Genomic DNA, 25265 nt, shown 5'->3' on the forward strand with positions numbered 1-25265 from the left:
ATCTTGAGCATTATTTGCCAAAGAAAAATGTGCAATCTTTCTGAAGAAGAGTCCACGGTTGGTGGTGGACCTTCACGTAAGACCTTTGTGAAGGGAAAAATATCAGTGAGGGAGGAGATGGCAAACCCTACCATCCAGAGAAGAATACTTCTTACTCTAAAAATGGTGGTGTCCTGCTTTTCTTTCCTATCCCAGGCACCATACAGAGAAGACTGTCAGCAGGACTGGTTCTTTCTTGAGGGTCTGAGAGGAGAAGCCATGTCCTTCCTCTTTCCTACATTTAGCAGCCACCTAGAAGGATTCCTTGCCTTTTGGTCCTTACTGCAATCTCAAAAGGCACCACCTTAATTTCTGCTTCTAACACATCTCTTTCTCTGAACCTGATTTCTCCTGTGTTTCTCTTCAACACTGGACTCACCTGACCAAGCCAGGATAATCTCCTCATCTCCAGATCTTCAAATTGATCACATCTGCAAATTCCTTTTATTTCCCTATAAGGCACCATGTGCAGGTTCCAGAGATTAGGAGGTGGACAATTTGGGGGGAGGGGAGCATTATTCAGCCTATTGCAAACATGTACAGTAAAATGGCCCTTTCTTTGTACAGCCCTCTGGTTCTACATCACTACCATGTAGTGAGAAGTGGAATAAAATTATGTCAGACTTTGTTGTGGTCTCTACCCACATTACCTCAAGGCATGTCTGCTCTTAAAGTATCCAACCACTTCTGCATTTCAAAGTAGCAGTATCCATACACTATGCAGGTGAATCCAAATACAGTGCCACTTAAATCCAGAGCTTATCTAATGGAACACTCATTTTAGAGAGAAGTTTTCCTTCCCTCCCTAAACAGTAAATGATAAAACAAACAACAAACAAATAACACTTTTTGATGGATCTCCAAAAAATGATTACCTCTGCCATATCTACATCTAATGATGATGTAAAAGGAACATGAACAGGAGAGAATGCTTAAGAAGTTCCTGAGATATAATTATTGAACTTGATCAGGCAACTCATCCAAGAGTCACTGATTCTCCTGCCCCTTATTGGATCAGTATGTTCTGGAAAATTTGTTTTATATACACCTCAAACTGACTTCTCTTATTCCAGATAAGTAATTGGCCAAGAGATACTTGAATGCAGTTCTTCCTCCCCTTCTCCTTAGGTCCTGGGTTTTTCTTACTTCTTACATGCCCATTCCCTGACTTTCTAAGTAACAGGTACTTTTATGTTACCAAAATGTAACATCCTCTAAACTAAGATGTAAGGGTAGATACATATTTTGTATAATACAGTCCCACGTATAGAGCATCTGACTTCTTTACTCTTGGGTAAGTAAAACACAGTTGTCATGAGAGGCTGTGCCTCCCAGTAGTTAGGGGAGAGAGATCTACAGTGATATACAGCTTAGTTTGAATTCTCACGCAGACCTTTGTTTTCAATGACACTTTAAACAAGCAATTACCTGGGAGGGGGCCTCATTTCCTCTTACATAAAATAGGGATAATCACCATAATTGTTTCATAGGGGTGTTGCAGGAATCAAGTGAAATAAACCACAAAAGCTGGTGTATAGCAGGTGCTCAGTACAATTGGTTCTTTTTATTTTTTTTAATTTTTTATAAATATAATTTATTGTCAAATTAGCTTACACACAACACCCAGTACTCATCCCAACAAGTGCCCTCCTCAGCACCCATCACCCATTTTCCCTCTCCACCCCCCTTCCATCCTTGGTTTTTCTCTGTATTTATTAGTCTCTTGTGGTTTGCCTCCCTCCCTCTCTGTGTGTATTTGTTTTTTCCCCTTCCCTACTCCCATGGTCTTCTGTTCAGTTTCTCAAACAAGATCCACATATGAGTAAAAACATATGATATCTTTCCATCTCTGACTGACTTATTTCACTTAGCATAATACCTTCCAATTTCATCCAGTTTGCTATAAATGGCATGATTTCTTTCTTTCTCATTGTATATCGTATTCCATTGTATACATAAACCATGTCTCCTTTATCTATTCATCAGGTGGTGGACATTTAGGTTCTTTCCATAATTTGGCTGTTATTGACAGTGCTGCTATAAATATTGGGGTACATGTGCCCCTATGAATCATCACTCCTGTATCTTTTGGGCAAATTCCTAGCAGTGCTATTGCTGGGTCATAGGGTAGCTCTATTTTTAATTTTTTAAGGAACCTCCACATTGTTTCCCAGAGCAGCTGCACCAGTTTACATTATCGCCAACAATACAAGAGGGTTTCTGTCTCTCCACACCCTCACCAGCATCAATAGTCTCCTGACTTGTTCATTTTAGCCACTCTGACAGGTGTGAGGTGGTATCTCACTGTGGCTTTGATTTCCCTGATGATGAATGACATTGAGCATCTTTTCAAGTGTCTGTTGTCCAGCTGAATGTCTTCTTTGGAAAAGTGTCTATTCATGTCTTCTGCCCATTTCTTCGCTGGATTATTTGGTTTTGGGGTGTTGAGTTTGGTAAGTTCTTTATAGATTTGGGATACTAAGCCTTTTTCTGATATGTCATTTGCAAATATTTTTTTCCATTTCATCGGTTGCCTTTTAGTTTTGTTGATTGTTCCCTTTGCAGTGCAGAGGCTTTTTATCTTGATGGGGTCCCAATAGTTCATTTTTGCTTTTAATTCCCTTGCCTTTGGAAATGTATTGAGTAAGAAATGCTGTGGCTGAGGTCATAGAGGTTGTTGCCTGCTTTCTCTTCTAGGATTTTGATGGTTTCCTGTCTCACATTCAGGTCTTTCATCCATTTTGAGTTTATTTTTATGTATGGTGTAAGAAAGTGGTCTTGTTTCATTCTTCTGCATGTTGCTGTCCAGCTCTCCCAGCACCATCTGTTAAAGGGGCTGTCTTTTTTCCTTTGGATACTCTTTCCTGCTTTGTCAAAGATTGGTTGGCCATACATTTGTGGGTCCTGTTCTGGGTTCTCTGTGCTATTCCATTGGTCTATGTGTCTGCTCTTGTGCCACATATTGGTTCTTTTTAAATTTTGAAGCTGGGAGTGCCGTCTTTTGAACACCCTGTGGCTTCATAACTGGTGTGGGGCTAAGCAGCTTACTCTGCTTCATAGCCAGTGTTAGAGTCACTGTGGCCATCAGCTCACTTTGTCAAAGAGTACATTTAGCATTTTAAAATATTGCTTGTCTTCCCCAAAACAAGTTCCTGAGAGATACTTGCCATCATTTAAAATGATGCAATGCGCTCACCCTGTATCTATATATTTTTTCAGAGTGATAAAGTACAGTTTTGTAAAGTAATATAAAATTCCTAATTGCTTCTCCTCACATCTAAAAGGCAGGCATCTACTCCAGTCCCCTACACGAGAAATATATTTCACCACAACAATATAAAGATACAGAAAATTTAGGAGGGGAAATTCATAATTAAATAGTAGCTGTCATCCAAGATTGTCAGAGTGCACCATAATTCCTTGATGTATTCTTATTATATTTAAAGTTATGATAATATTTTATTGCTTAAAATGAAAGTTTAAAAAACTGGTCTCTCTCATAGAACCAAGAAGGGCAGAAAATAATCAAATATGATTTCCTCTAGGAAATAGGAGACATGGTGAAGTCATCCAAGCCAAACAAGATACAAACTTTTCATGGCAGAGTAATGCACAATTAAAATTAGAGACCAGCGTTCTTAATGTGAACTGAGTGAAAAAGGGATTGAAATAATGAACTTGGTCAATTTCCTTGCTCTCTGTTTGTTTGTTGATTAATATTACCTGCTTATAAAGGCTTCTGTCAAGTTTCTTCTCTAGCCTTGCCGTTTAAGTTCAAGTGACCTACAAAGGGATTTAGCTAGAGTTTTATTTCCCGCAGTTTAAGAGGTTGAGGAAATAAAAAAGTGTTTGATGTTGTTTGAGTCCATTTCTGGGTCTCTAATGAATTCCTCAGAGGCCTGACATCTTAAATCAGCACATTCATTCTTAAAATGGTTTTCTAAAATGGATTTAATCGAGAATCAAAAGAAAATGGAAGTAAACTGTTTCCCAATTAAATAACGCTAAGAATTTGCCGGGAGAAAATCCTTATATAACTGTACTGCTGTGCCTGAAAGTGAAGTTTGTTCATTTGGTAAGTTGTCTTGTCATGTGGGTTTTCATATTATAGAAGAATGATGAACACATAAGGGAATCACTATTAATGTAGATGGCTCAATGTGTTACCCAACTCAGGAGCACTGCACCTGTCAGAGAGTCAGCAAAAGTACATAATGATTATCCCCAAGTTATGCATGAGAAAGGACAGATTTTAGGCATCAGGTTATTATCCCCAAGATATGCATGAGAGAGGAAAGATTTTAGCCATCAGGTTCAAGGTAAGTGGAGTAACAGATAATTCAGTGGAATTGGGGTTATTTCCTGATCTATTTAATTTCCTGGGTCTATCTAATCCTTCTTTATGTTCTACTGTAAGGTGTATATTTTGAAGACACTTAATTCCCATAATCTTCAGATTATAATTCTGGGAAAAAAAACCTCCCAAAAAGCCAAACTTTTGTTACAGCCTATGTGTGTAATTAGATTATACAAATATAAGTATTTATGTCATTAGTATATGTTTATAAATAATATTATAGATGTAACTGTACTTTTAAAATATGACTAGTGTTAACATCCTTATGCTAGTCAATAAAGGAAAGAAAATAAAGAGGTGTTTCCTACCTTCAAGATGCTTACAATCTTGGAGGATAAGAAATTGGCAAAGGAGTTTTTGCTAATGGGAAAGGAAGAGATTATATATGCTAGAAGAATTCCAGATAAGAGCTGATGATCAAAATTAAATTATGGTGGATTAGTTGCTGGTAGAATGAAGAGCATTCTATGTAGATGAAGTCTATCAATGAAGATACTGAGGTTGGAATGAAGTGGAAACATTTTGGGGGAAAAGAGTCAGAATAGATTGGGGCATAGAGGACACAAACTGTATCATGTAGAAATCAAAATTAGCTAGGTAGGAGGTAAGGAAGGATCTGGAGATGTTCAAGGCCAGGGAATGGGCTTGCACTTGCTGTTTTGAGGAATCAGGTGGTGCCTGGAATTGTGTTTGAGCAGTGCCATGCTAGCCAGCCCACTTCTGAAATGACAGCCCAGGCGCAGGAGATGTAGACCCACCTGAGGCCAAAAGTCTGCTTCTCCAGCAAGCGCTCACATACCAAACCAACTTTCTCCGTGGCCAATCTTAAACTCTGACTAGGGTAACACTAGATTGTGAGTGCTTATTGACATTGCTGACTGTCTTCTTGGACAATACGACCTCTTCCAACATTCCTGTTCAATGTTTCACCGGTACTTTGTCCACAATAGGCTAGTTGGTGAGTGTTTTAGGGAAGGTGGCCCAGAAGCAGGTTCTGAGTCTGCGATAGATGGTCAAGGGATTTCTTAAGGAAGTGCTTTCCAGAGAGACTTGTCAAGGTGGAAAATCAAAGACAAGGAATGGGAAGGAGACCAAGCAAGGAAGCTATTTCAGGCAAAGAAGCAGGCTCAGTCATCTGCGGAGGAACTTGGGGATATGAATTACCCCTGACTTCATTCTGAATCAGCAAGGCAAGGGAGAATAGGTTTTAATTTCTTCTGGCCGATTAGTGGCTAAGGAATGCCTGGGGAGGGAGTAAGAAAGTAAACTTCCAGGTATTTCTAGTTCTCTGTGACAGCAGGTGAAACAGCCCTTCTGAACAGGAGCTGGAAAAGATTCAAAGCAGCAAGGACATCAGGGGACAGACGCCCCACAAAGGTATGAGGGGACTGTAATGAGCACCAGCAGTAAATGTTCCAGGGCACTGGTTGTATAAGAACATTATTTTTTGCCCTCCTTTTGTATTGGCCTGAACTTGCAATTTTAGCCCCGTTAATTCCTCACACCTGAGAATCTGAGGCATCGCATCGGGAGGCCCCAGATTTCCAAGATATCCACTACCTCTTTCACCCCTCCAGTAAGAAGTGTTCAGATTTAATCCTGCATTGCAGAAAATAATTAGGTCTTTAAAGCCTATAAATTACATTTGTCAGCAGCAGAGAAAACAAATGGAGTTTCTGGTTCTCTGGTGGCAATGATGAATGGCAACATTGAGCTTTTGCTGTAAGAAGCTTGCGTGGACCTAGGAGCTTGTTTATTGGCTCTTAACGAAAAAACTATTAATCCAAACCATTTTAGATGGTGGTGGCCATGCTCTGTATAACAGTTTGTGTGTGGGTTGGGAAGGGGGTTGTCTTTCTGGAACTGGAAAGTTCAATATGGCTGATGTTGCTCCAACGACCAGAGAAAATGCTGCCAGGGCGCCACTTTAGACTAGAACACACTGCAAAAGTATACAGATTAGACAACCCATTAACCAAGATTTATATGATGGTAGTAGATATTAATAGGGTTGATAATATGTGTACAGAACATCGATTTCTGACATTCCTGATGTAAACCCCTTAGCTTCTGACTCTACAGGTTAGTTGAGCTGCTAAATTTCTGATTTTAAAGTAAAAAGTAATTGATTAAAAATGAGTCTTGGGGTATGGAGTGTGTAGGCTGAGAAGAAAGGCTGGCTTTGCCCTAACTGCTAACAGGGGAGAAAGGCAATCTGCAGTCCGTTGGCAGTCCTTGAGGAATGCAGTGTGCGGCAAGGCACTGTGCGTTCAGGGAGGTGGGCAGGTTCAAGGCCTAGCGACCTGGTAGAATGGATCATTTTAATGTGGGTTTTGATGATGCTGCAAAGAGAACTGCTCCCCCCACCACAAACTTGCTCCCACAGCAGTTATTAACTGCACTGTTAAAGACGAAAGATACCGAGGTTGGTGGTTAACTGAGCCCACATTCCCTCATTCTCTTCCTTTCTGAGGAAGGGTCTTACATAAATGACTGTATGTCGGCAAACAAATATGGGTCTGTAGGAGTAATATTCCAGAGAGAGGGAGACACAGAATCGGAAGCAGGCTCCAGGCTCAGAGCTGTCAGCACAAAGCCCGGCATGGGGCTCGAGCCCACAAACCATAAGATCATGACCCGAACCAAAGTCAGATGCTTAACTGAGCCACCCAGATGCCCCCAAATTAATATTTCTTAAATTTTCTTAACTACTTATAAATGAGTTTGAGGTCATTTTTTTTAAGTTTACTTGTTTATTTTGAGAGAGAGAAAGTGAAAGAGAGAGAGAGAGAGGGCAGAGGGACAGAGAGGGAGAGAGAGAGGATCCCATGTAGGCCCCACACTGTCCGTGCAGAGCCTGATGTGCGGCTGGATCTCATGAACTGTGAGAGCATGACCTGAGCCAAAACCAAGAGTCTGATGCTTAACAGACTGAGTCACCCAGCTGCCCCTGAGGTAATTTTTTTTCTTAAGAAAATGATATACAGGAAATATTGTAATTAGAAATAGATTCCCTGTCACTACTTCACAGCCATTGGCAAAGGAGAGTTCTAAAGTTCTAAAAACGATGAGCCAAACAGTTTCTGCTTTCATGAAAGTTTTGTTTTAGTGTCAATGTTACTTTATTAAGAGCTAAATTTCTTGGCGGTGTCATAATAATGCTATCTAAGGCCTGTTCACTGTTATGTGCTGGGCTCTATATGCTACATTAGTTATCTTCCTAAAACTTCCCAAAAACCTTGTAAATTGAGGCCTATAACTCTCCCCATCCTTTTAAGTATATTTATTCATTTTGAGAGAGAGGGAGAGAGAGAGAGAGAGAGAGAGAGAGAGAATCCCAAGCAAGCTCCTTGCTCAGTGTTGGGCTCCATTTCACCGGCTTTTGATGGGGGAGCAAATCTCATCAGCCTGTTGGGTTTCATCTCAGCTCTTGCCACCGGTATTTTCTTGTGCATTCATTCGTGTATTGCCCCCAACTCCCCAATTAGCTTCCAGAAAGCACTGACTTCTTTAAGCTTCCGAAAGCACTGACCTTGCTAATGTGTTTACCACCACTGCAGCCCAGAACCTAGAACAGTGCCTAAGACAGAAGAGGCGATTTATAGGTTGACTGAACAAAAGAGAAAAGGAATGGACCTCAAGGTCTCTGCACACTATGTTGTTTCATTATCTGGGATTGTTGTGCTTATCCTCAATGTAACATGTCAAGTTGGTTAATCATTGCCCCCTGTCTCCATGATAGATGTGGGCTTTGGCTTGGCTTGGTGTTGCATCCTTTATTTCAGTTTATGGTTTTGGATTATAGACTTTTTTTTTTTTGAGAGTGGATGAGTTTATCAGGTCTTTCCTGAGAATAGCTTTTTGAGGAAGAGTGAAGGGGTGCCCCTAAAGGCACTGATCACCTGGATGAATATGGAACCCTTCACGAATTTGTGTTTCATCCTGGTTCAGGGGTCATGCTAACATCTGCACCCTTCCAGTTTTAGTATATGTTCTGCTGAAGTGAGCACAAGACTTTCTTCTCTCTCTCTCTCTCTTTCTTTTGTAAATCAAACACAGATTCATGCACAGGCAGATTTCTGACACTAAAGACTAAACATTGAAATTCATCACAAAGAAGCACCAGTCACGTGGTTTGGGACACATTTGTTGTCTGGAAGATACTAAGACATGAAATAGAAATTTGGATAGTTTTGTTGTGAACACTGAGCCTCCAGCTAACCTATGGTCAAGAGCTTAATCAGAGGGAAAGGGGAGGGGATAGAAAGTCCTGCTTTTTCCTTTGAAGGCTCATTGGATTCCATTGCTTCATGAAACTGCATTAGAGCACTTATAAAGCAATTAGTCTGTTGATCCGCTAGAACTATCCTAGATTCATCCTTTTCATCAAGCAATTCCTGCCAGGGACCAAACAGTCTGGAAATTGTTTAATAGAACACTATTAAGAATAATCACTATTTGAGTTCCGTACTTCCTGGAAACCTCAAAGCATAAACATACAGGTTTTATTTAGAAAGAGATCCTGTCAGCTCTAGAATTTTATCTCTGCACAGCTCCTGATAGATAAATGGCAGCTTGGAAGATTTTTGTCTGTTTTCTCATACTCAGAAAATAGTAAAGGTGGGACAATCCCTAACTTTTTATTTGGTTTTCTTTTTCTTTTTAAATTAAAATTTGTATTTATTTTTGAGAGAGAGAAAGAGTGCACATGTAATCAGGAGACACACACACACACACACACACACACAGGAACTGAAGCAGGCTCTGTGCTGAGAGCAGAGAGGCTGAAGTGGGGTTCAAACTCACCAACCAAACCATGAGGTCATGATCTGAATCAAAGTTGGATGCTTAACTGACTGAGCTACCCCGGCACCCTTAGTCTCTTTTCATTAAGATGTGTCACAAGGTTCTTTCACAAATTAATACATGCTGGAGCATGTGTGCTTGGGAATAGGAAGAGGATCTAAGTGATATAGATTCTAGCCATGATGTGCCTCCCCCATGTAAATGCAAGGTTCAACTCAAATTTATAACTAAAGGAAGAAAAAGAAAATTAACATTTCTTCCCTATAAATCACAGCATAATAGTATTCACTTAAAAATGCCTTTCTGTTCATTAGCCTATTCCATTGTGCCAACATTCCATGGAGCAAATTTTTCTGACATAATTTTGCTTGTGTTTTAAGGGTGAGGGGACTGGTTCACAGCATTTAGGTCTTGAGCTCTTGCTCCAAATTTAATTCAGTGGTACCATTTCAGAAATAGAGAAGGCTTAAATAATTGGGTGAAATTACACAATGTTGGCAAAATTCAAATTTATCTTACCTTATAAAAGTGACTCTGCCTAGTAAGAAACAGTCTTATTGTAAAACAACTTGGTGGATAAAAATAAATGTCTTCATGAAATTGAAGTGGTTCACTGTTTTACAGTTTGCAAAACAATATTACCTACATTAACTTATTTGAGATTTGCGTCAATCTTTTGGGAGAAGTAAAGAGTCTCTTCATCTATAATATGGAGTCCTAATAAGTTTCAGTGGATTGAAATTACTTATTCCAAGTCCCACAGCCAGGAGATGATGAAGTTGGACAATCTCAACAATCCCTTACTTGCTTTTCGTAAGGATTTATTACAACGTTCTTTTGAATAATGAACCCTCTTTGGGCATATCAAGTAGAATTTGACATGCAGAGATTTGATATACTCACTACCTTCTCTAGCCCTTCTTTGGCTTAGCACTAAACAGGAGACACTCATGAATTTTGTACTTGTGTCCAGTCTCAGAAAGTACCAGCAAGATTCTCCTATCTCAGAAAAGAAGCCACAGTTCTGATGAAAATGTTGAGGTTCATAACATACCAAGCCCTGAGCTTCTCTGGTGACCCACTGGGAAGCCTTCATGACTCATCTACTCAGTCTAAGATAATTCTTAATCAGCAGTGAGACTGAGTTCTTAGGTTCCAATTAGTTCAGACTCTTCCTTTCCTCTTTCTTTAAAAAATTCCATTGCAACATTAGCTTACTGCAAAAATTTCTGGCACCTTCTTTGCAAGTCATTTGATCTGATACTCTTGTATTTTCCTAAGACCTTCATGAATGAGAAAAACTGAGGCCAAAGGCTGTCTGTCTTTTGTGTTTTTATTTCTTTCAATACCATCTTGAGATGTTCCTCCTAGCCTATACCTTTATGGCCCCGCCCCTCTTGAAATTCTCTGCCATTTATTGCTTTTGCTAATTTTCCATGGTTAATTATTGTGGTCTGTCTCCCCAAGATTATTAAACATCAAATGAAGGTAGATATAGTTGATTATATTATTTTATATCTAGGACATTAGCCTATATAATGCCTTCCAGATCAGAAAGGTTAGGCAAATATCTATAAAATGTTTGTCAGATTTTTTGGGGCTTTTAAATTTGTTTTTGTTTTTTTCTGATCTAACTACCTCTAGTGAAGATGTAATGGTATTGTAATATAATGAAATTGTTAATTTCCATTAACAATGGAAAACATTGTTAGAGCCTAACATACCATGGAAGTAGGGAAGGGGAAAAAGTAGTTTCAAACAGAGAGGGAGGCAAACCATAGAAGACTCTTAAATACAGAGAACAAACTGAGGGTTGATGGTGGAGGGGGGTGGGAGATGGGAGAATGGGTGATGGGCATTGTGGAGGACACTTGCTGGGATGAGCCCTCGGTGTTGTATATAAGTGAAAATCATGGGAATCTACCCCCACAACTGAATACAATGTATGTTAGCTAACTTGACAATAAATTATATTTTAAAATAAATGCAAATACATAAAAAAGAAAATGCACAATTAGCAATATATGTACATTTACAAAGACGACCAAGGAATCCATTCAGAAAACTATTCATGGTTGTTGCATTTTTAATATTCATAATTAGGGGTGCCTGGGTGGCTCAGTTGGTTAAGTGTCTGACTTTGGCTCAGGTCAGGGTCTCACAGTTCATAGATTTGAGCCCCACATCCAACTCCACACTATCAGTTTGGAGCCTTCTTGGGATCCTCTCTCTGTTTCTCTCTCCCTCCCTCCCTTCCTCCTTCTCTCTCTCCCCGAATAAACTTTAAATAAATAAGTGAGCACTAAGATAACTAGAGAAGTTATCTTAAAAATGTATTATTAATTAATACTTAGCATACACTGCATGTTTACTGTGTGCCAGGTAATTGTTGGAAATATTTTGTGTCTCTTAATTTATGTAATCTTCATAAGAAACAACCTTTGGAAAGACAGAATGGTGAAGGAATTAAAAGAGTTTACTTTATCAGACAGCCATAGTCTGTATGCTTCTAGACTAAGAACTCTTTCAGTATCAGAATTTTGTTTTGCTAATTGGTTCCTAGCACATATTAAACACTTAATAAATATTTAATGAATAGAAGGATTAATATGTGAATAGCAATATTGCTTAGAACATTTTTTGGACTCCATGTTGAAAATTATCAAGTAAGAAAATTAGTCTCATAACTCTGCCATTATCCCTTATTTTGTTCCAGGAATGACATTTTCCAGTTTGATTGACCTCCTCAATCACCAAACTTAGCTCTGACTAACCTTCGGATAGTTGTCCAAAATCAACCATATTTCCTGTTGAAGGATATCAGTGTAAATGAGGGTTTTTCAACATTGGCACCATTGATATCTTGGATTGTGTGTGTGTGTGTGTGTGTGTGTGTGTGTGTGTGTGTGTGTGGAGTTGCTCTGTGCCTTGTAAGAGTTTTAGCAGCATCCTCTGGGTCTCTACTCCTTAGATGTCAATAGCGTCTTCCTCTCCCCCACTCTGCCTTGTAACAACCATAAATGTCTCCATTCATTGCCAAACGCCCCAGGGTGGATAAAGGCTGGGACAAAAATCCCTGTTCAGGAAACATTGTTGTAAACCATCATGAAGTGTTGTTTTTGTTTGGTTTTGCTTGTTTCCATGAACTGCAAGTATTTGTTTTTCTGGTGATTCTGTAAAAAATGCCCAGATATGACTGGAGAAACCATAGCCTCTTTGGATTAAGCAATATACCTTCATAAGCGGATTATTTTGAAAGGAACAGCACATATTTTGATGTTTAATTTCTTGTAAGTTTGTGTACATTAAAAAAATTGTTTTATTGTCATGTAGCATGTTCCTCTGTTAAGTTCAGCAGTGCTCATTAATGAATCTTCTCATTTATCAGATGGGAAAAGATACCCATTGGGCAAGCAGAGACTAGGGTGTATTGGCCAGACTCAGCCCCAGGCATCCTGCCTTTGAGGGGCCTGAGCTCCTCCCCTGGCTGGTTCCCTTCCTTCAGTGACACATTCTACTTTGGCACTAGCCTCCAACTGTGTGGTCTTCAAAAATCACACCACTTCTCCAGACGTGCATCGGCTTCACTGCTCACCTCAGATGACTCCCTGCCTGTCAGACAGAATGAGAACACCCCTGAAGAGGCAGCTTCTTGCCTTTCCAGAGCCACAGTCTTGTAACCAGCCTCACAATTATGGGTAAACACCCTGGCCACGGACAACCATGGGGATGATGGGCTGGTCACGACAGATTGACTGAAATGCCACGGCAGACCACTTCTCTTCCTTGGCCTTGATGCCCCAAATGAGAAGAACCGACAGCTGAATAACCCATGGCCTTTAGCTATCAGTTTGATTTAGCAACTGCAAAGCTGCTCTGACAGCCCAGTAGCCAATTAGTGGCCGGCCATCATCAGCATTAATTTGTCCACATTTCCCCCTGCAAATTGCTAATTGGTTGAACTGAGCAGTGGTTGCGCTGGGCTGCTGGGGAGGGAGAAGGAAGTTTGAGCTGTCTCATTTTCTTGCTGAGTATATTTAGATTAAAGGGGATGCCAAAGGACAAATGGCTTCTGAACTCCTTTAGCAATTTGGAAAGACAGTCCTTTCCAGCGAGACGTCAGTATTTCTAAATATTCTGGATGGTGTTCCAAGTCTTCCAGGTTAACCACCATCTCATTTTTTGGAGTTGCCTGAAGGGTGAACAGATGAAAACATTCTCTTACCCCTCCTTTATCAAGTCTTTCCATGCATTTGCATTTTATTCTTCTAATCCAATGTTAAGATAGCAATGATCCCTTCCTTAATAATATCACTGTGTTGATTATTCTTCATCAGCAACCTCCTCTCCCCTGGTTCCCAAATATTTGTTCTCTGCCTGTTTAGGTACCCAGAGAGACCGACTTTTATGAACTCTATTACTCATTCGGCCTTCTGGTGTACCACTGGGTTTAACTAATAAGTCACAAGAAGGAGACTGTAATTCAGGAGGAGAAAGGAATGTTTTTCTTACCTACTTCTTGCCTATGTTGGTGCCCATTTCTAGTATTGGCCTCTGCCCTCTATAACTTCATTCCTTACAGGTGGCAACTCTCCCACTGCTCTATCTGTCATCAGACTTTGATAATATTGTTCCTCCCCCTTTCTTTTCCAGGTCTAGATAGAGGAATGGCCTTTCCTTGCTGCTAATTGCTAGGTACCTTCACATAATTTGATGGCTCCTTTAAACCTTCTCACACTTCTTGTGGTTCTCTCATTAAATTATCTTTAAAATATCATCTGATTGTGCTATTATTCATTTTCTCTGCCTGATACTTTCCATGTGCTTGTCTTTAACAAATGTCTGTTTTGCAGGGTGATGGGTGTTCAACTGTGAGCCAAACACATAGGATTACTGTCCTCGTGGAATTTGAAATCTGGTTGACGTATTAGATATTAAATGATTAATTGGAAATAAGATTAGCATGCTAGGGATATTAAAGCAGAAATTCTAGAACTAATTATCATCCAACATCCATAGTTTACATTAGGGTTCTATCTTGGTGCTGTGCATTTCTATGGATTTTGATGAATGTATAATGACATGAATCTAACATTTCACTGTTCAGAATTGTTTCATTGCCCAAAAAAGTCACTACTTTGTTTTTTGATACAGTAGGCAGCCCTTTTAGATTGGCTTCTTTCACTTAGTAGTGTGTATTTAAGGTTTCTCCATGTATTTTCATGGCTTGATGGCTTGTTAATTTTTAGCACTGAATAATAATCCACTGTCTTTGTGTATCTTAGTTTATTCACTATTCTACTGAAGGATAATTTGGTTGCTTCCAAATTTTGGCAGTTATAAATAAAGGTACTATAAACATGCTTATGTGGTTTTTGTGTGGACTTATATGTTTTCAGTTTATTTGAGTAAGTGCAGTGTGATTGCTGGGTTGTGTAAAGTATGTTTTGTTTTGTAAGAAACTGTCAAACTATCTTCCAAAGTGATTATATCATTTTGTATTATCAGTAATGAATGCGAGTTTCACATCTTGACCAGCATTTAGCATTGTCAGTGCTAATCTGATGATTGACTAATCGGCCAATCTAGAAGGGCTACTGTATGATTCCAACTGGAAGACACTCTGCAAAGGCAAAACTATGGCAATAGCAAAAAGATTAGTGGTTGTCAGTGGTTAGTCAGGAGGGAGGTATCAAAAGACAAAGCACAATGACTTTTTTGGCCATTCTAACTGGTGTGTTGTGCCTCGTTGAAAGTTTTGATTCCCTATTTGCAAATGAGGTTAACCAGCTTTTAGTATACTTGCTTGCTATTTTCATATCTTCTTTGGTAAAGTATCTAGTAAGAGTTTTAGCATATTTTTTAATTGGGTTGTTTGTTTGTTTGTTTATTGTTTTAAGGATGCCTTATTTTGGATAACTGTCCTTTATCAGGTGTGTCTTTTGTAAATATTTTCTCTCACTCTGTGGCTTATCTTCCCATTCTCTTGACATTGTCTTTTGGAGAGCAAAATTTTTAAATTACAATGAAGAGCAGCTTACTGATTATTTATTTTATGGATCTTGATTTTGCTGTTGTATCTAAAAGGTCATTACCATATCCAAGATCATTTATCAGCATATCCAAGGTCATTGAGGTTTTCTCTTATTTTATTTTCTGGGAGTTTTATAGTTTTGCATTTTAGTTTTAGCTCAATGATCCATTATGAGTAAATTTTTGTTAAGAGTGAAAGATCTGTGACTACTAGATTCATTTTTTACACAGGGATGTTCAGAATTCCTGCACTATTTGTTAAGGGCTCATGTGAAATATTGATCTGTTGTTTTCTTTCCTATAATGTCTTTGTCCAGTTTTGATTAGGCTTATGTTGGCTTAATAGAATGAGTTATGAAGCAAGCCCCCTGGTTTTATCCTCTGAAAAAAAGGTTGAAGATATTTGGTATAATTTCTTCCTTAAATGTTTCATAGAACTCACCAGTGAACCCATCTAGGCCTGGTGCTCTCTATTTTGGAAGATTATTAATTATTTATTCAATCACTTTAATAGGGATAAGCCTATTCAGATAGCCTATTTTTTGTGTATGAGTGCTGAAAAGCATGTGTTTCAAAGAATTGGACCATTTAATCTAGATTATCAATATTGTAGGCACAGATTTTGTATAATATTCCTTTATTATCCTTTTAATGTCTCTGGATCTGTAGTAATTCCTTCTTTCATTTCTGATATTAGTAATTAGTGTTTTTTTCTCTTTTTCATAGTCTAGCTAGAGGCTTATTGATTTTATAGATCTTTTCAAAGAACGGGTTTTTGGTTTTATTTTCTTTTTTGAGAAAAGCCATGTCCAGCCACTAATGAGCCCATCAAAGGCATTCTTCATTTCTATTAGTGTTTTTGATCTCCAGCGTTTCTTTTTGATTATTTCTTAGATGTTTCATCTCTCTGCTCACATTATCCATCTGTTCTTTCATGTTGTCCACTTACTCCATTAAATCCCTTAGCATGTTAGTCAGAGTTTAAAAAAAATTCCTGGTCTGATTATTAAAACATTTCTGCCATTTCACTCTGGCTCTGATGCTTGTTCAATCTCTTCAAGCTGTATTTTTGGTTTTGTTTGAAAGCTTTTAGCACACCTTGTAATTTTTTGTTGAGAGGTAGACATGATGTGCTGGGCTAAAGGAACTTCAGTAAATAGGCCTTTAGTAATATAGTGATAAGATATAGGGGGAGAAGAAGGCTTCTTTGGTCTTTTAACTTGGAATCAGTCTTTTGGTAAGTCTGGGCCCCTGGACTATGAACGACATCCCTGCTTCTCAGTGCCTATCTACCCCCCATCCCATCCCAACACTTCAGTAGGGCAGGATGGCTGGAGGGTGCTAGAGTTAGGTATTTCCTTTTCCCAAGTAATTTAGGCTCTGATAAACTCCAGCAGGTTAGACTCTGATTTAATAGCTTTTGCTGAGAATAGGCCTTGTTAAAAATAGAACGTTGTGGTATATTTCAAAATTGTTCCTTTTCCCGTTTCTTTTCTGGAAACATGAGGTGATTATTCTTTGTTATTCCCTGTGAGATCTGAGGAAGGCTCCTGGAGGTAAAACTCCCCAAATTGTGAAAGCCCCCACCCTGAATGGGTCCCCTGAAATTTGTATTCCATAGGTTTATTCATGCTAAGCCTCCAGCAATTTTTTAATTACATTTCAGATTTTCCTACTCTGTACGCGTTCCCAAAGATATTTCTGCTTTGATAAATTGTAAATTTCTTTATCTGCCTGTGTGTGTCTCCAATTTTGGGATCACTGGTTTGCCCTGCAACCTCTCCTCTTTGCCAGATCTAAGAAGGGTTATTGAATTTTTTCAATTTGTTCAGCTTTTTACTTGTTAGGACAGAAGGAAGACTTCAAAGCTTCTTTACATGCTAGACCAGAAACCAGACCACAATATCATTATCTTCATTTCACAGATTATAAAGCTTAGCTCAAAGAAGTAAACTCCATTGTGCTGGATTGTGGAATGAGTAGGTCACACAGAGACTAAACCTCAAGTCTGCTTCCTCCAAAACCAATGCTTTTAGACACGGAATATATGGAAATTCATTGTTATACATTCCCTTTTTTAGCCCAGTGACTTGAATTAGATGTTTTAAAAAATATTTTTTGATCAATTTCAGAATAAACCCAGTCTAATTTTGACTTTCTTTTGAGACAACAATGAGGCTGTGTCTGGTTTTCATCCAGTCCCATGAGTAAATTATTTATTTACAATGGAGACAAAAGCTCTCTTTTTTTTCCCTATTAATATTATATTGTTATTATAGGGCCCATCACATTTGTAATGCAAAGGGCCCTGAAAGACCACCTATTGGGAACAACTTCTTTAGAGTTCATTGTTAAGATTCAGTGTGCCAGTTACAGAGTTTAGAAACGTATTATCTTTTTTTCTTATTAAGTTTTTATTTAAATTCCAATAGTTAACATAGAGCATAACATTAGTTTCAGGTATACTATATAATGATTCAACACCTCCATACATCACTCAGTGTTCATCACAAGTACTCTCCTTAATCCCCATCATTTATTTCACCCATCCCCACACCCTCCTACCCTCTGATAATCATCGGTTTGTTCTCTGTAGTTAAGAGTATGTCCACTCCTTCAAGCCCTAGCCAGAGAAGGAGAGAGCTAGGTAGTCTGGCTACCTAAAGGAGCAGAAGGATAAAATATTTAGTTTTTGGTACATTTCTTCCATATTATAGGGAAAAAAATGATGGACTGAGAACCAAGCACCTGGACTCCAATGTGATTTGCCATCAGTGACAGTTAACATCTCTCAAACCTTTGGAGCTATTCCTCCATGAGTGAATTAAAAAGTCAAGCTCTTAATTTCATGACTGTAAGTTTAATAAAATAATATTCCATTGCCATTTCTGTCTAAAACAAAAGACACTCTTATCTGGAATCTCCTTCCTCTTTGGCACAAACTCTTAGAGATGGGGAGGGGTGTTCATTCTGCTATCCTTTACATATATTGACTGTCCTTTTCCTAGATTGATTTTCTCCATAATTAGGGAATAGTCACTTTATAGCAATCTCTGAAGAAATAGGCACCAGTAAGCTTTCCCATCTGCCATTAACTTTTGTAGCCTGAAAATAAAAATTTGCTAAAGACATGAATGATGGAATTACACGTTAGGCTATTTACAGTGTGAGGTCCTATAAAAGCCTTAGTGGCATCGGAGACATACTCCCATCCCAGAAGAGTTTCAGATCTGCTTAGAGAAAGAAAACCAACCTGTGAAAAATTGAAGGCAAAACAAAACATATAGGCAGAGAGTGTGAAGTAGGATCTGGGGTATGATGCCAATGATAGGTTCTTTCCAACTCACATTATTTCATAGAGCATGTTTCATCTGCAAGATGGGGATGATCAGGGTGAACTCACACAGGATTCTCCAGTCCTGGAACCACTGACATTGTATACGCATGAGTACTGCCATGTGGGCCCTCAGTGCGGCCTGGAGTTGCTTTTACTTTGTCATTCTCCTGGAGGACTCACGCCTTCTCCTCTTGCTTCTTCAGTGCCCCCTAGTTCTCATCCACAATCTCAGTTGATGACCTCAATTTTTATTTCCTGGAGAAAACAGAAGGTATTAGAAGAACAGTTCTGTAGGATCCCTTGACCATAAGTTCATCATCGGCACTCAAATATACACATTTCCTTCCTGGTTTCAGGTGAGCTTTCAATTCTCCAAAAGCCAGCCCCTCTCCTATTATTATCCAGACCCCTTTCCTATCTCCTCCATAGGTGCACCACTTCAGGACTTCTCTCTCTTCCTCTCTGTCTCCTGCATCTGTAGTTTTTTTCTCTCTCAACTGGATTTTCTAAGCTCACAAACATACCATATATTTTTTTTTTTTGAGATGAGATATATGTGTGTATGTATGTATCTTGTTCCCATTTACTTGTTCAGGTAGTTCAGCCCTTCCATTTCTCCACCTGCTTTATGTCATATCTCCTTGAGAGAGTTACTTATAATTTTTGTCTGCAATTTGTCTCCTCCACTTCTCTGTTTAACCCATTTCTGGAAGTACTTACACATTCATCAAACCTGCTCTTGTTAAAATCCAAGGAATTCTATATTCTTAAATTTAGCAATTAATTCTAGGTCCTCATCTTACTGACCTCTAGGAGTATTTGATATTGTTAACATGCTGCTTGTTAAAAAATTCTTTTCACTTGACTTCTGGGACACCACGTCCTCCTGTTTCTTCTCTTCTATAATTAGATATTTTTTTTTCCATCTCCTTTATTGGCTTCTCTGTACTTCTTTAATAGCCTATACTGGTAATGGCCCAGAGCTCATTTCATGGACATCATTCCTTTCCTTTGTACATCAATCCCATCTCATGACTATCAGATGCAATCTGTACATTGACAAATCCAAGACATAGCTCAGAACTGAACATATCACATGAACTCTATACTTTTATATACCCTGCTTTCTGGTTATCACCATGTGGATGTCTGAAAGGCACTCCAAACTTAACATGTTCAGAAATTACTTTCCAGACCCTCCTACACCTGCTCCTCCAGTTGTGTTTGTAAATGTCGACCCCATCTCCCATGCCAGTCAGGCCAAGAGACCTGAAACTAGACTACTTTCTTTTACTTGTGCCTCACACTTCAACAAATCTTGTCATTGGCACCTTCAGAATATATTCTAAATCTTTTTTTTTTTTAGCATGCATGTTATTGTCATTGTTTACTTGGTTTGCTATATTAGCCTCTCTTGATGACTTCTTTCTTCCCTTTTAGTCTATTCTCAACACACTAGCAGGAGAAAATCGATGAAAATACAAAATGTACCATGTGTGCCTCAGCTCAAAACCCTCCATTTCATTCTTAATTGACTCAGTGGCAATGTTCTTACAAAGTCCTGTAAGGCTTTTTGTGTTCCTGTGTCACAGTATTCTTCTGAGCTCACCCACAACAGTTTCCTTGGTGTTCATCAAACACTAACAAGGCCTTCACCTAGGACTTTTGCACTTCATCTCTTTTCTGCCTGAACTTCTCTAGGTGATTGGATAGCTTACTCTCTCACCCCTTTCAAGTCTGTGAATGTTACCTTAGTGAGAAATTCCATTATCACCATTTGTGAATAGTACATTCAGTTTTCCTCCTTACCTTAATGTTCTGTCACTCTGTATATTTACAGGGTTACTTTCTGCATGTTTCCCCTAGAATGTAAGTTCCTTTGTTTAGAATGTTAAGAGACTCTGTTTTACACATGGCCATGGCCCCAGTAACTAGACAAGATGAGTGCCTGCAAATTCATAGAAACCAAACAATGTGCATTGGATGATTAAAAGCAAGAATGAATGAGTGAATATAAATGAGAGAGTGGTTTGAATTCTGGTATCAACATGTATTTGTACTGTGTCTCATATGTATCTGAGGGTAGAAGCTAGAACATAAGGACTATAAATTAAGATTTGCCATTAGCTTCCCCAGACTCCTCTCTTTAGTCTGCCCCTTCTTTCTACCTTTAGTGATGTGGTTCTACAGCTTTTGCTTTAGCCATAACTTAAGAGCTCTTTCTTCTTCTATTTGCAGAGTAAGAAAGCATAAGAAAAAAATGAGACCAATCTGTTTCCAAATATACCCAGGAGACCACATAGTGCCATTGTTCTAACAAGGTGGTAGAACCAAAGGAGGCTCTCTCTCACAGAGAAATAGCACAGAGTACATTTTATGAAGGAGAATTAATACAAGTCAATCGGTCACCTGAAGGAAGATCTGACATCTCAACATTTGGCTGTTCTAGACCTACTCAACACTAACACAGTTTCCAGGGAATACAAATCTGAGGCTGTTATTCAATTTAAAGAGCATTGATAGGTTCTTGAATGCAGGTGAAATTTAGCATTGGTTTTGCAGTGTGGGGATAAACGGGCGGTGGGGGTCACTAAGGAGACTGATGACCATGAAGGTTCTTGTCGCTGTGTAATAGAAAGGTGTATCAGCCAAGACAGCGAGACTCTTTGATGGAGGGCTTTACGTGGCAGGTGAAGGTACTTTGGTTTGATTCAGAAGTCCATAAACCAGGAGTCATTGTATTTTCTTAGATGGGATAGAGGTTCTGACATGGTGAAAGCATTGTTTAGAGTGATTGAAAAACCTGGCTATAAAACATATTAGAATGTAGTCCTTGGACAACCTGCATCAGAACTACACTAGATGTATGCTTTAGTTGGGCTGGAGTAGGTCCCAGTAATCTACATTTTAATCAGAAACTCTGTGGGAGAGGCCCGAGAATTTGCTTTTTTAAAAGCACATCAAGCCATCAGATGCACATTAGTTTATGGTATGCATTACAGTATTTTTTTTTCAAACTGAAGGTTGCAACCCATTAGTGAGCTGTAAAATGAATTTAGTGGAATGCATCAGATAACACAAATGAGTACATAAGGTATGCTTCCATTTATATATAGTTTATGAGCAGGCACAACTAGTCTACAGTGAAAGAGCTGAGAGCAGTAGTTACCCTGGTGGGAGTGAGGCCTGACTACAAATGTGCCCAAAGAAAGCTTTGGTTTGTTGGACATACCATGATTTGGGTGATGACTGTCTAGTGTACACACTGGTCAAACTTGATCCAATGGTACACAAAAAATGGATGCATTTTAAATGTGTAAATGATCCCCCAATAATAACAAAAGTGGGAAAATTATGTAGAACATAGCAAGGCATTGCCGAAAGTAGGGTTAAATTGTGTGTGTTATGAGTGTACGTATGCAGAATTTGAGTCATGATTATTCAGCATGAGGATAAATATTGTTTGAGGGTGTTTATGTGTGTGTATGAAGCCCTGCAGTACAGAGATACAGTCTCACAGGTGAGGGGCTTTCTATAGATTGATAATTTGACCCCTTAAAAATATCTTGATATCAATAGATCTAGTATGTTTTTATACTTAAAAGGCTGCTTTACTTTTTTGGTAATTTTTCTCCCTCACAACTCCATCTGATTCAAATTTCTACAACGGTTCAGTGTGGCATAAGATTTTGTGTTCTGATGAATGTGTAGTTGTAATGCCCAGCTCCAAAAAGGTTGGTCATATTTGTTCGATAAGACAATTGACTGCTTCGGAAAGCTCTGTTTAAATGGGTGTAGGTTTACAGAAGATGCACTGTTATCACCAGGAGAAACGGCATTTTAAACAATTAATGCACTGTCAGTTCAAAGGGAGATGTTTGGAGGCTGTTCATTTCCTGTTTGTAGGATTGGAAAAGGAAACATATGAAAGCATGATACTCTGAAGACTCCTGAAAATAACTTAGGTTTACTCTTGTGTTCTAGATAACCTCTCTGTGCTATAAAACATCAAAACCGTACGTTGTTCAAGTTCATTTTCTTGCTGTAGTAAGGATACTACTGTGCCCAAAACACTGTTTCTCTGATAACTTTGGATATTATTGATTTTCAGAATGCAGATTCTCCTTATACAACGAGAATTAAAGATGTCTCACTCTGGATAGAATTTAGAGTTTCAATGTGGTTTAGAGAGAAAGAGAGTCAAATTGAGTTGGAATGAGTCATGCTACTACTCAGTTTGCAGGACTAAGGGTTATTAGCTGGTCAGAGCCCACTTTTCTCCTAACTTGAAACCCTTCTGGATGTGTGGCACCATCTCTTATTTCCTAGGTTTCCAGGATGAGTTTGGACCTTTTTTGTATTGGAAATCTAATTATAAGTCTATCCTTCACTTGTATTCTTTTTTCTTATGGAAGATTTATGTAACATGGGTCTGGTCTTAATTTTCTATGGAGTTACTTAGAGGGGACTATTATTGATTTAGAAGGGGCACCTTTCTTCAAGATAACATATGTTCCCAGATGAGTCTGGGAGGTTTAAAGGTTCTAGTTCAAAATAAAAATAAAAATAAATTTAAAAAAAGGTTCTAGTTCACATGAGAAAGGGGTTCTAGAAGCATATGCTGGAAGAAAAACAGGCAGAGATTCTCTTTTCTATCTTTCCTTTTAATGCTCTAGGGAGTAAGATAGGGAATGCATAGGTGGGAGGTGGGTTAAGGTGGTTGGTTAGATAGCTGAAATATTAGAGAAGATTCCTTCATGGAAGGGGTAAAAAGACATCTTCTTCCTTTGCTATTGACTAACGCCACTACATTACCTACTCCCAAATGGGTAGGGTTACTATATGGCCAACAAGTTTTTATGTGATAGTATTAGAAGGACAGTAACAGCACCATCACCTCCAATTAATTAAAATATCTAGGCAACTGTCTTCTAGTTATTCAATTTTATATAGATGGATCTCTATCTTTATAGAAGTGTTCATATGGAGACACTAAGGCTTTGGAGACATAATGTGAACACTTGAAGAAGAATCAGTTAAATGGCCTAGGTCATGATCTTGGTTTTGGCTCAGAACGTGATCTCATGGTTCATGAATTCAAGCCCACATGGGGCTCTGTGCTGAAGAGGCAGAGCCTGCTTAGCATTCTCTCCCTCCCGTTTTGTCTGTCCCCACCATACTCTCACTTTCTCTCTCTTTCTTTCTCAAAAATAAATGAACATTTAAAAACAAATTTCATCTTATACCAAAGGAATGTCGAACTGCAGAAGAAGGTAGCACCAGCTCTGATGATAATATGGAACGTGAAGTTATTCACCATCCCAGTGATGTAGTAGACAGGGGACATTAAGATTCTTGGTTGCAAGTAAGAGAAACTAACTTTGAATGTGTAAGCAGAGGAGTTACTGTTATGTTATAGGATGTTGAGAGTTTGGAGAAGGAGGTTTGGAAAGGAATCGAACTAAGGCAGGACAAAATTTGGGGATGAAATAATCTGGCCAGGACACAATATGCCAGATGCATTGGACAGAAGCACATCTTCTGGACATCAGCTCTGCATATTCCCATTACCACCATATAAATCACTGCCTCTCATTCCGGATCTGTATCCCTGAGCACGAATATACAACGATTAACTCATAGTTCATGTGCTTAGATCCTGGCTGTAAAGGAGCTGGAAGAGGAAGGATCTTCGACATCCTCTGTCTATATCAAGAAGTAACGTTCTCTGCTTCTACCCCTTCCCACAGATTAGGCACATGGGGAACCCCCACCTCCAAGAAATAGAGTGTTAGTTTATTGTTATGCAGGGGGAGAAAAGATAAATGCCTACTACAATGTGTCTTGTGACTGGAACCTTTCAGGCAGAAGTTGCTTGGGTAGCTAGAAGTAATACTGTGCAAAGTGTTGGCGTTTTCAGAGGGAAGTTAGGAGAAAGTCCCCTACAAGCACATGGTCTAGGTCTAGGTTTCTGGAGTGGGGTGATCTTTGGAGTTACTCCCCTGGGGTTTCTAGGTTATAAGAAACTAATCCAGGCACCTGTGTGCTCTCTACCAGGAAGCTTTGTAATCATCTGAATACATTTCCAACCCAACCCAGTCAGAGCAGTCTTAATTAAATGTTGTAGATTTGGCTTCTCACCACAAGGGGTCGTTCTTTTACATGTGTCATTCAAAAATCATCTCAGAAGTACCTGATTCTGAGACCACCTTACAGGTTTGTTTTCTTTCCAGAAGTTTTAACTACTGATACAAATTGTATCTGGTAAATATGTGGTTCCAGTGACGAGGCACATAATTAATTGCTACGGGACTTGCCATTCAAAAATAAATAAGTAAAGGGCTGGTGAATGAAACTGGCAATTCTCAGCATTCCATGCAATTTACCTTTCAGCCTGGGAGTCCTCGTACCTTAAGACCTGCCCCTTTGTGTCACATTAACAGGTACACAGGGCATTTCAAAAGTCAAGTGAGATGTAGGTTAGTTGCAATGTTAAGGTTACAAGCATACCTTTGAGATATTCAGGTTCAGTTCCAGATCACCAACAATAAAGGAAGTACAGCGAATTTTCTGTTTTTCAATGCATATAAAAGTCATGTTTATACTATACTGTAGTCTATTAAATATGCAATAGCATTACATCCAAAAGATCATTGTATACACCTTAATTTAAAAATACTGTATTCCTAAAAA

At 38.8% G+C, this 25265-nt stretch overlaps 1 non-coding gene across 1 annotated transcript; it reads right to left on the minus strand.

Moving 5' to 3' along the window:
• Positions 1–8302: 8302 nt before the first annotated feature.
• On the minus strand, positions 8303–8406 carry LOC115286155. Its single transcript, XR_003905906.1, has one exon. It is a non-coding gene; the product is annotated as a U6 spliceosomal RNA (small nuclear RNA).
• Positions 8407–25265: the final 16859 nt, after the last annotated feature.

Source organism: Suricata suricatta, chromosome 2 (genome assembly GCF_006229205.1).
Source record: "Suricata suricatta isolate VVHF042 chromosome 2, meerkat_22Aug2017_6uvM2_HiC, whole genome shotgun sequence".
In the NCBI taxonomy this organism is placed as follows: Eukaryota; Metazoa; Chordata; class Mammalia; order Carnivora; family Herpestidae; genus Suricata; species Suricata suricatta.